The sequence below is a fragment of the Mustela nivalis genome (assembly GCF_964662115.1).
Source record: "Mustela nivalis genome assembly, chromosome: 1".
NCBI lineage: Eukaryota > Metazoa > Chordata > Mammalia > Carnivora > Mustelidae > Mustela > Mustela nivalis.
In genome coordinates, this window is record NC_139020.1 from 103,772,056 (window position 1) to 103,781,516 (window position 9,461).

Here is a 9,461-nt window from a genome sequence, read left to right on the forward strand (position 1 = left end):
AAGTTAGGATCCTGTCCTCCCACAGGGACCAGCACATAGAGGTCCTGTCCTTCCTGATGACTGCATTTCAGAGGAAAGGCTTTCAGGTCCTTGAGAAAGACACTCCTGGGTTGTAGGAGATAGGTATACATCTCAAAGAAACAGAGGAAAAATTCATAGTTGTAAGCTTATTTTAGTAAAAGCTCTAAGAAAGAGGCCAGTCAGAGATCTATCTTCAGGTCCTGGTTGGAACAAACAATACATTCTTTGAGTTTTTTCAGATGGGAACTCAAAAGGGGGCGGGCTCAACACAAGGATGCAAGGTTGGGCTTCCAGAACCTATAGCAGGGTTAAGTCTTAGTGCGAGGATTTGGACAGGGTCATTATGTGCTGAGCGTTCTCTGCAGTTCTCACAGGAAAAGCAGGAAAGAATTGCAGAATGGCAAATACTTGAGATACAAGCATGTGTTTGAAAGCAGGGAGATCGGGGCCCACTTATGGGGAACCTTGAAAATGAGGCAGAGGAGTCAGCATGTGCCGAGGGCAGCAAGAAGTCACAGACGTTTCAGTTTTTGTTTGAACGAAAACTGCCTTGTCAGTATGCATGCACTAAGCATCATATGAAGGGACTACTGTGGTGGTGGCACTCGGGATGGATGGGGGATGCCTGGAGATGGGTCACCCAGCTCCCTCGGGGCCTCACACTGAAGCAGAGGGAGGTGAGGAGGCCTGGTCTAGGGTGGTGGAAGTGAGGAGGGAAGTCAGGGGGTGAGGAAGACCCTTTGGAGGAAAACAAACCCAGCACTCCCTGCTGAGTGGCCTGGGATGGGGGGAGAGGAGGTGGGGGACATCTGGTTTCCAGCATTAGCCACACAGGAGGGCCAGCTGGTTTCCTGAGTTAGGAGTGAGGACCGCGTGTCCGGGTTGTTGGGGTCCGTTATCAAAGGAACGAGACTGAGACGAAGTGAAAGTTATGTAGAGCTTTATTCTATGCCAAGCATTAGAAGTCAGACTGACCGGCCAGGGCCGCCTCCGAAGAGAGCAACCCCCTCCTGATCTCACAGTCTGGTTTTATAGGGCATAACCGCAGACCCAAGGTACGTGGCTTCTATTGTTAAGGCGTTTACTCCTGGAATCGATACCCGGAACCATACCAGGAACTACTGAGGCGTTTATTCCCGGAATGAAGTCTGTGGATGTAAACAACAACATGGCTACCTAGGCAATATGGAGTTGCTCTGGCTAAGCAGGCCCTAACAGTTAAACAGGTTTTAACATTAAATTGGCCCTAACATTCGCCCCTTTTCTTTGGAGATTAGTCAATTTTTTTGACTTTTTAGCCAGTTTTATGTTTTCCTGTTGTAAGGTGTTATATTGAGTTTGTAGGACTAACATTTTTATCGCCCCAATTTCTTTTTTTGTACAAATGATATTAGGGCGTGAATACCCAGAATCAGTATTTCTTTCCTAGGGCTACGCAGAGCCCCTCCCTTTTTTTTTTTTTTTTTTTTTTTTTTTTTTTTTAGGAATAGTATGTTAAGTCCTCCTTTATTAAAGCTGCGGTTTATTTTTGTGGACCTTGTTATCCCTGCCAAAACTAGTGCTGGAATTAGGATGGGAACCGCACACTTCGTCCATTTTATTCCTGCAGTAAGATGTTGGAATCCCTCGGGTCCTCCGTAGGATGACAGTAAACGGTTCCTTCTAACGAGGTTCCAAGTTTTCCACCTGGTGATGGCATATCCAAACCAAGTCTCTGGTTTGGTATGGATATGGTTCCACTTCCGTCTCCGTCTCAGTGTAGGCAGCTTGGATCCCTGCGGGGGCTCTTTTTAAGACAGACTGTAGCGCCTGCAGTGACTGGAGTACAGACTGATCGGTCATTTCTGTTAGGGCAACCTCTTGTAGCCATGGGCAGAGAGGCGGGGGGGTCTCCTGGACATTATTTTAAGTGGGGTAACCTTGTTTAAGTAGGGTGTATATCGCACCCTAAGGAGGGCGAAGGGCAGAAGGTCCACCCCTCCATCGCCAGTCTCCAGAATTAACTTTGTCAAGGTCTCTTCAAGAGTCCGGTTCATTTTTTTATTTGTCCAGAGTTCTGGGGCCCGTAGGCACAGTGTAGTTTCCAGTTAGTGCCCATGGCCTTGGCCAACACCTGTGAGACTGAACTCACAAATGCAGGACCGTTGTCTGACCCAATCACGAGAGGCAACCCAAACCTAGGAATTATTTCCTCTAGTAGCTTTTTGGCTACCATTCCTGCTGTTTTATGTTTGGCAGAAAAAGCCTCCACCCAGCGTGAAAAAGTATCCACAAAAACTAACATATACTTGTGTCCATACTTTCCCTGTTTCATCTCTGTAAAATCTACTTCCCAATAAATTCCTGGTTCCCTTCCTCTTTCTCTTTTTCCTCTTCCCATCCTAGTTCCTCCTGCTTTTACCGCCTGACATTAAGCACATCTATCAACCACTACCTGAGCTATACGCCCTAATTTAGAAACCTGGGACTGTTGACCCACGAGCCCCTTAAGCTTGCGTGTCCCTAAATGAGTGCCCTGATGTATTTGGCTTACTAATTTTTTTTCCTAGTCTTCGAGGAAGAATTAACTTCCTGCCCTAGTCTTAGCCTGATCCCCTTGATAGTCTAATTTAGTCCATTTTTCTAAATATTTTAAACCTTCCTCTGAATAATCTGGTTTTTCTGGTAGGGCTGGAGCTGGGAGTGTAACCAGTTCTTGAGCCGTTTCCCTAGCTGTTTCCTTTGCTGTTGGATCTGCTAATTGGTTTCCTTTTGAAACCAGATTAGTCCCCTTTTGGTGCCCCAGGCAATGCATAATGGCCACCTCTTTTGGGTCCCAAATAGCCTGGAGGAGAGCCAATATTTCTTTTCTGATTTTTTTCTTAATTTCTTTTCCTTCTCCTATTAATAGGCTCCCTTTTTTTTTTTTTTTATAAATAGCCCCATGTATATGGAGAGTAGCAAAGGTGTACCTGCTGTACCTGCTGTCCGTATAGATGTTGGCGGTCTTACCCTTGGCCATCTGCAGTGCCTTGGTGAGTGCAATCAGCTCCACTTTTTGTGCCAAGGTTCTGTGTGGCAGGGCCACCTTCCAGAGCTCCTGTTCAGGAGAAACCACCGCAGTCCCCGCATACCTCTTTCCATCGGCCATGTAGCTACTTCCATCTGTGAACAGAGTCATCTCCACATCCAAGAGGGGAGTGTCTCTGAGGTCAGGCCTTATTTCTGTATCTGGGTTAGGACCTCCCTGCAGTCGTGTGGGTGGTCAGCTAGCTTTTCTGGCTGGATTTAGCACTGCCAGGGGCCTGAAAATCACTTTCGGTTCATTGAGGAGGAGGGCTTGATACCCTGTCACTCAGGCATTTGTCATCCACCAGTCTGGTGGGGTCCGGAGGAGGCCTTCGATAGCGTGAGTAGTGGTCAAGATGAGATTTTGACCCAAAGTTGATTTACTTGCATCCTTGACCAGGAGGGCCGTGGCAGCAATTATGCGGAGGCAAGGGGGGAACCCAGCCCCTACTGGATCTAGTTTTTTGGCTAAGATAGGCTACTGGCCTTTGCTAAGGCCCCAGAGTCTGAGTCAAAACTCCTTTGGCCACCCCTGCCTTTTTATCTACATACAAGTGGAAGGGCTTGGTAACATCTGGGATGGCCAGGTGCTGGGGCACTCAGTAAGGCTGTTTGTAATTTTTGAAATGCTCCTTCTGCTTCAGCTGTCCACTCTACCGTAGTGAGTCCTCCCTTAATCAGTTCGTAGAGGAGTCAGGCAATCTCCACGAACCATGGTATCCACAGTCTGCAGTAGCCCACTGTCCCAAGAAACTCCCTCACTTGTTGGGGCATGGTGGGGCAGGGGTATTGGGTGATCACCTCTTTCCGTGGAGATCAAAGCCTAAATAAGGGGCGTGGCTCTGACAAAGCTGTGCTTTCTTTGCTGACACCCATACCTTTATTTCCTGCAGAGTCTGTAAGAGAGTTTTCATCCCCCCCTTCCCTACTCATGACTCATAGTTCTCATGACTGATAGTCCTCAACGGCTATTAGCAAGTCATCAACATATTGTAACAGAGTGACTCCCAGATTGGCGATTCTGTACTCACGCAAATCCTCATGTAGGGTCTCGTCGAAGATGGTGGGTGAATTTTTGAATCCTTGGGGAAGTCTCGTCCAGGTGAGCTGGCCCTGGAACCCTTCCTGTGTGTCAGACCACTCAAAAGCAAAGAGGGGTTGAGACTCCCTTGCCAAAAGGTATGCAGAAAAATGCATCCTTGAGATCTAAAACCGTATACACAGTTCTTATGGGGCCTAGGAGGGAGAGTAGGGTATAGGGGTTGGGCACCGTCGGGTGGATATCTTCAACCCATTTGTTAACTTCCCGCAAGTCCTGAACGGGTCAGTACTCCCCAGTTTCAGCCTTTTTGATCGGCAGGAAAGGTGTGTTCGATGGAGACTTGCAAGGAACTAGGATCCTGTCTCCTCGTGGGTGGTTAATATGTTTTCTGATCCCTTTGCTCTACAGGGGAGGGAGTACTGCCGGTCTCGAACGGCCACAGCTGCTTTTAACTGTACCATTACTGGAGGCCGTCCCTTGGCCAGGCCAGAGGGCCTCCCTTCTGCCCAGACTTTGGGAAATTCGAACTGTAGGGTTTGGAGAAGGCTTCCCTCCCTTATCTCCTCTGGTTTTGAGACTGGCTTGTAAAGGAGATGCTCATCTACTGCTACCACAAGCATCTGCACAGTGGGTTGTCCCAAAGTCACAGTCATGTCTCCTCCAAAGAACTGAATGCCAGCCCGTAGTTTGTGGAGGAGATCTCTTCCCATCAGGTTATACGGGGCATTAGGGAGGACCAAGAATCGATGGTTGACTACTCCTGAGGCCAAATTTAAAGTGCTTTCTGTTGTCCATTTCTGTCTTTCTGTGCCATTTGCCCCTTGTACCCAGACTTCCTCTCCAGATAGTTTTCCCACAGGCTTTAGTAATGATGAAAATTGGGCTCCCGTGTCCACCAAAAATTCAATTGATTTCCCCTCCACTTCAATTTTAACCTGAGGTTCGGGGAGGGGCTCCGAACTATGGCCCCTTCAGTCTTTGGTGGCCAGCATTGCCGTTTTTTTCTTAGGGCACTCTCCTGCCCAGTGTCCTTTTTCCTTGCAGTAAGCACACTGATCTGAATCTAAGCCTTCCCACCTGCTTTCTCTGTGTTTAGGCTTTTCTTTCATTGACCATCTCCTACCTGCCTTTTTCTTTTCCACTGATTTTTTTTTCCCCTGTCTCCTTTCTGCCTCATGCAATGCCAAAATTTTAACTATTTTTTTAGTCTGTTTTTCATCTTCTTGTGTATCCCTGTTGTTAAACACCTTTTCTGCTATTCCCACTAACTCAGTCAGATTCTTCCCTTCAAATCCTTCAATTTTCTGAAGTTTCTTCCTTATATCTGGGGCTGACTGACTGGCAAAGGCAAGAATTACTGCCCTCTGATTTTAACATTTACTTGAATGGATCACCAATATAGATTGTGCCATGACACAGGGCTTTAGTCTTCCTTCCTTAAATACCATGCCTCATTTGAACAGAAAGATTTTACAGGAAAAGATTTCTTAGTCTTTCTTCCCTTCTTGTGAATACATCAATCAAAACTGATCTAATATGGTCAAATTTTTAACATATTTCATTGTTTCCTTTCAAACCTATAAACCAAAGCAAATAAAAGTCACTTTCCCCAAGCCTTCTACGACTCACTATATACCCTCAAGTTTAGTTTTTATTATCTCCTTTCTTGTTCTTGTGCAACCAGATATTTTTACTTTAAGACAAAACTATTTACTCTCTTAGGCCCTTTTTTTTGTGTGTACAGTTTTTTTTTTTAAACTTATTATCAGTCAACTGTCTTTCCTCTGGTTTTTCAGACAACACTAAAACTTTTAATAAAAACCTTATGGTGTTTTTCTTTTGGTAGTCTGTCCTGACCATACCTAGATTTTTTTTTTTCCTAAAAATTTCCCTTCACAAACCTTTTACAACTTTCTTTTGTATCCAGGTTTTGTCCCAAGCCATTTCTTTTCAAACAACCGTCTCATTTAGGACAAAATTACCTTCTCTTTAACAAAATGTATTCCCATTCCTTATCTTTCAAATGTATCTCCTACTTTTTTACATATAGGGTTATTTCCCTTACTTCCATCGGTCTTAGTTACAGTTAGCAGAATTTTCTATTCTTAGAAACATTTCAGTTTCTAGTGATGGCTAAGTATTAACCAATTGTGAACAGTTGCAACAGAATTGCAGTAAGAAGTCAAAAGCATAAACCTACATCAAGTACTCAATGCTTTAGCATTTTATCCCATTTGGCTAAGACCTAGATGTCCAACAAATTTAATTCCATTTTTCATTCAACCAAAACTTTAAAGTTTCAGGTTACCAAAGACTTTGAAAGTTACTTTAACAATTACCCATTAAAACTTTGAGACAGACAATTAATCATCAGTTCAGTTATTTCTTTGTTAACAGATTTTAACAAATAGTATGAGCTTATTTGACCTTCAGTAAACTTTGATTGAAGTTCCACATTTACTGCTGTAACTTTAAAGACATGTCTATCTTAATTAAATCAACAAACTTAAGTTAGTTTAAATACTGATTTACGGAGGCACCTGGGTGGCTCAGTGGGTTAAAGCCTCTGCCTTCAGCTCAGGTCATGATCCCAGGGTCCTGGGATTGAGTCCCGCATTGGGCTCTCTGCTCAGCGGGGAGCCTGCTTCCCCCTCTCTCTCTCTGCCTGTCTCTCTGCCTACTTGTGATCTCTCTCTCTGTGTCAAATAAGTAAAATGAAGTCTTTAAAAAAAAATACTGATTTACATTTCACCTGGACTCACTCCACTTTTAATGTTTACCTGAGATACAGGTGGGAAGATCTGGAATGGGGGATGTTAGGTCCGGGGGCTGCTCTTCTTGCTCCTTGACTGTGAAGAGGGAAGGATCCATGGGGCAGGAAGCACCGAGGATGGTCTAGAGGCCAGTTATGCAGCCACATCCAAGTCGGTGCAGAAACAGAGGGGGAGTGCTGCCAGAAGGCAGAGAAAGGATTCCCAGTTTTAGAGAGTTTTCCTGGATAAACCTTGTCACCCAACTGGGTGGTTTAACTTGAATATCCTTGAAATGCTGGAGAACAAGACTTAGGGGTGTCATAGGTCCCTTACTCTCCACTTGCCCCATTTCCTCAAACATAACAAACAACATAACAGACAACAAAAAGACAAGACAAAGACAACTGCAGACCAGACCCAGCAGCCCTTCCTCAACTAGATAGCAAGTCTAAGGGTGTGCAAGATATAATCCCAACTCAAAAATACAACCTGCCGCTGGTGGGGATTTTCTTGGTCCCCTGACCACCTAGGGGGATTCGAACCCCTTGGCAATCTTCCAGTGGAGGGATGGGGCATCCCCGCATCCACTCCAGTCCTGGGGAGCAATGCTGCATCCAGCTTCTCCCCGGTAGGCTATACCCTGGAGCTCCCCAACCAGACAGGAAAACCAGATTCTGCAGGATAAAATCTCGAGATCTTACCTCCAGAGGCTTTTCACCGAAATTCTGATTTAGTTCCTGACCTTTAATCCCGGACGAGCCCCCAGAATATTGGGGTCCATTATCAAAGGAACGAGACTGAGATAAAGTGAAAGTTATGTAGAGCTTTATTCTGTGCCAAGCATTAGAAGTCAGACTGACCGGTCAGCCTCCAAAGAGAGAGACCACCTCCTGATCTCACAGGCTGGTTTTATAGGGCATAACTGCAGATCCAAGGTACGTGGCTTCTATTGTTAAGGCGTTTACTCCTGGAATCGATACCCGGAACCATACCAGGAACTAGTGAGGTGTTTATTCCCGGAATGAAGTCCGTGGATGTAAACAATAATATGGCTACCTAGGCAATATGGAGTTGCTCTGGCTAAGCAGGCCCTAACAGTTAAACAGGTTTTAACATTAAATTGGCCCTAATATGGGTTTGGGCTGGTGTTGAGCGGAGGTGTGAGAGAGACAGCAGGTGGGGCAGTCCAGGGGGTCAGGTGAGACTGGAGGAGGCAGCAGGACTGCAGCGGGGGCAGTGCTCTGAGCATAAGGAAGGTGGCTGCTAAGAGGACCAGAGAGGAGCAGAGGGGCCGCGAGGAAGGAAACTCAGGGGAAGAAGGAGCGGGAGGAGGAAGAAAAGGAAGCATCTGATTTTACTTTATGAGCACATAAATGCTGTGTGTATTTCACTTTACGCGCCTGTGTGCATGTGTGTGTTTTACTTGATGTGCCCGTGCATGCATGCGTATATTTATGTGGCATCAATTTATCTGCGCAGGTTTGAGTTCAAGGACTAGGTCATATCGTTTGACAAATGAAAGAGAATACTGTACAAATTCTGTAAAACTTCAGGTGGTTATTTCTTCTAAAAAGGAAATATTTACTTTCTTTCTTTTCTTTTTTTTTTTTTTACAGAGAAAGGCAGAGAACGCACAAGCAGGGGGAGGGTCAGAGGGACTCCCCCACTGAGCAGGGAGCCAGATGCAGGGCTCAGGGCTCCATCCCAGGACCTGGAGATCATGACCTAAGCCAAAAGCAGATGCTTAACTATCTGAGCCACTCACGCGCCCCTAAAAAGGAACTGTTTTAAAGGGCTAATTCATAGAAAGTTAAGATGAGGTAAAGAACAGTAGAGGGTGACAGTCGGAGGGCAGGAAAGATTAAGGCCCCTGATGGTGCTCTGAGCAGAAGGAGAGCCCTGGGGCAAAGAGTGGGGTCTGTGCTGGGAGTCAGGAGGGGAGAGATGGGGGTGGGTAGAGCAGGGGAGGCAACTTCCAGGAGGAGCAACACTGAATCTGAGACTTGAAGGCTGAGGAACGGGAACTAGAGAAAGCCCATGGGTTTGAATTTAAAATGTATCTGTTTTTGTTTTCCACTGTCTGTTTCTTGACCATTGTTTCTGGCCATTGTTGTCATAGATCACCAATATCTATTCTTAGAGAAACTGTATTTCCAAGTCTTACTTAGTAGACCTGTGACACTCAAGTCTAAGGAGCCCTTATGTTATGAAGGGTATACCATTTTTTCACATACCCTCCCACACACTCAACTTATTGGCAAGAAAGTCATTTAGGTGGCTTCACCTACAACTGCATTTCCTTTGAAATTTCAAATTCCAGTGCACACTCTCTGGTCTGATCGCTCTTCAACCACAGCCTCTTAAATAATCCCCCCAGAATCCTCTGCCCACCCCTTACCTGCTCCCTAACACTCCCACCCCACCCAGCAATCTCCTGACCTTCCTTCTTCCCCAGCTGCCTGTCTCAGATGCAGAATCAGAGTGCATCAGAATCGCACCTTTGCCCTCCTCTCCCTAGTTCATGCCCTTCCACCCCAACAGAGGGCTCAGTGCTCTGTGAGGAGCTTCACTTGTCCCAGACCTCTCTTTCCTGTCCC

The 9,461-nt window shown here is 45.8% G+C and overlaps 1 long non-coding RNA gene across 2 annotated transcripts; it reads right to left on the bottom strand.

The window, feature by feature from the left end:
- Positions 1–944: 944 nt before the first annotated feature.
- Positions 945–4,307, bottom strand: LOC309856563. Of its 2 annotated transcripts, XR_014307275.1 has the most exons (3): positions 4,101–4,307; positions 2,973–3,100; positions 945–1,169 (listed from the first exon to the last, which is right to left on the bottom strand). It is a non-coding gene; the product is annotated as an uncharacterized lncRNA (long non-coding RNA). The 2 variants fall into 2 exon arrangements; XR_014307276.1 differs by lacking the exon at positions 4,101–4,307 and having other exon boundaries at positions 2,973–3,179.
- Between the last annotated feature and the right edge of the window lie 5,154 nt (positions 4,308–9,461).